Below are 2,852 nucleotides of genomic sequence, written 5' to 3' on the forward strand. Positions count from 1 at the left end.
GTAGATAATAAAAGAAAAATAATTAGAAGATTACTACTGAGCTGATAAGTTACTCTATCAGATAATAATTTTTAATAACACTAACTTTCTAATTTGAAGAAAATCATGCAAAAACAATTATATATCAGTACTCTGATTTTATAACTCTTATCTGATAACTTCTGTGAATAATTACTTTATATATATATATCTCTGAATCTTTCTCTTTAATCAATTAAAAATCCTGAATTTCAAACACTTCTTCAAATACTTAATTCAAATCTTCATATTTCACATCAATTCTGTCTTCAGTTCAATCTTGAGATATACTACAAAGTTAATATACAATATCTAGAATCAGAGTTGAAGAATCATTGAAGAGTGTCTCTTACAGTAAATGTATAAACTAGTACAAATAATCTTACATTTATAAGAGTTATATATTATTATATTAATAAGAACTGAACTTATTAAGAGATATTAATTAAATTTAAATCATTAATCAGTAGTCATACTAAGAATTATATAGCAGAGATATTAATAACTGTGATTAAAAATGACTATTGAGATATTAGTCTCAGTCTTCTTACAATTATAACTGATAATACTTTGAATAACTATACTATAATAAAGAGCTTGACGCAAAAATTGACTTTGTATTTCTAAAATAATAAACAAGGTCATATTCTCTGCATTGCTCATGTGATTCAACTTGTGATATAAAAACTGATAAAGAATCTTAATATTGAGATGAAGAATAATGAGATGACTGATTCTTGAGATAAGAATAAGATAAAAGTAATTACTCAAGTAACTTTTATATTCACTTTACAAAAGATAATGTTTTTTGACAATACTTTTTAATATTACTTTTTGATAATACTTTTTAATAATACTACTGTTAATTTTGAATAGATTGACTAATAATTTAAATATCACAGATTTAAAACATTACTAATATAATTTGTATCTTCTCTAAATAATAACAATGATTTTATAATATTCAATAAATAAATAAATCAGTCATATCACTGAATATGATACAGAATATTAGAATATAGTGAAGTTCAATATATAAGATGACTGTTCAGACTTTTTGATTATATCAGATGATTGATCATTGAGTGCAATACTCTGATTAAGAAAAGATTCAGATATTGAAACTTTCTGATATAAAGTAAACTTAGTTAAAATATATTATTGATTTACTGTTTCAGTTTTATAAGATAATAAAGACTAGACTGGCCGGCGGGACCATGAATTTCACATTTGGTCTCATTTGGTCTGGTTTCATACATTTCTTGGCGTGAGTCTCACCAGGACCAAGCCTCAAAAAAATCTGAAAATGGATCATTTCTGAGAGAAATAGTGTGAAAAATGACCAGATTTAATTCAAGAACAGTGAAATGAGAGTAATTTTCCAGGATAAACTGTGAAAGATGATCATTCTTTCAAAATCAGAATGAGACTGAGACTGAAGATTAAAATCAGTCTCATTCAGTTCATTCAGTGATTGCTTATATAATCAGAATTTGATAACAATTATTGATAACACTCATGAAACAACTAAATACATTCTTGTGCAAGTTTATTCTTCACTTTCTTATGAAAACTACACTTCTCTGATATACTGTGATCAGAGGTATTAAACTGTCTGATAATTCCATGTTTTACAATCATGAGTTTCTTGATTATTTCTTCTTATAATTGTCCTCAGTGATAGTGATAAATATCTTGACTTGAGTTGAACTTTCACTTCATTCTCATCCCTGTCAATGAAATTGTCAGAATATCATGTGCCATCAGTGCAACAGTTGACTCTCAACAATTTTTCATAACTCTAGAATTGATTTAATGTATAAATTCATCAGATCATCTTAAAGATAGCAATCAAATTCAGTTTTACAAGCATGTAATTTTGCCTGATTTTCAGTTGTAATTAATGTATGCAAGTTCTGTTTCAAAGTGAGTATTATAGTTCTATGTGATATAAAGCATTATCAAAGATTGTTACTTACTAGGAAATTATATTCCACTGTCTTCACATCTTGAACATCTGCTCATTCAAATCTCTGATAGTTAGCATTGTAGTAGTCTCAGACTAATTTGACATATGAGTCTCATTTCTTCTCTGTTCAATCTTAAGAAGTGTAGATATTAACTCAACAGAAGAAATCTAGTAGAGCTGCTACAGTATAGTACTCTGTAAAAGATTGTTTCATTTTGCTATAGTAATATGCCAGTTTATCCCTTACAGTAACAATAGCCTGCACTATAGTATTATCTCAGACTGAATTTCTTTTTGAGTGATTCAACTGCTTCTCAAGATAAGTAAATAAACTGTTATACACTCACCAGGCTGACTGCAGCATTGGTGTATAAGTGATTGAGACTGTCTTTATTATCTTATAAAACTGAAACAGTAAATTAATCACATATTTCAACTGAGTTCACTTCATATCAGAAAGTTTCAATATCTGAATCTTTTTCTGATCAGAGTGTTGCACTCAATGATCAATTATCTGACATAATCAAAGAGTCTGAACAGTTATCTCATATGTTGAACTTCATCATGTTCTAACATTCTGTATCATATTCAGTGATGTAACTGATTTGTTTATTTATTGAATATCATGAAATCATTATTATTATTTAGAAGAGGTACAAATTGCATTAGCAATGTTTCAAATCTATGATATTTAAATTATTAGTCAATCTATTCAAAATTAACAGTAGCATTATCAAAAAGCATTATCAAAAAGCAATATTAAAAAGTGTTGTTAAAAAACATTATCTTTTGCAAAGTGAATGCAAAGTTACTTGAGTAATCACTTTTATCTCATTCTCATTCAAGAATCAGTCATCTCATTATT

This window comes from Blastomyces gilchristii (assembly GCF_000003855.2).
Source record: "Blastomyces gilchristii SLH14081 genomic scaffold supercont1.13, whole genome shotgun sequence".
Taxonomy (NCBI): domain Eukaryota; kingdom Fungi; phylum Ascomycota; class Eurotiomycetes; order Onygenales; family Ajellomycetaceae; genus Blastomyces; species Blastomyces gilchristii.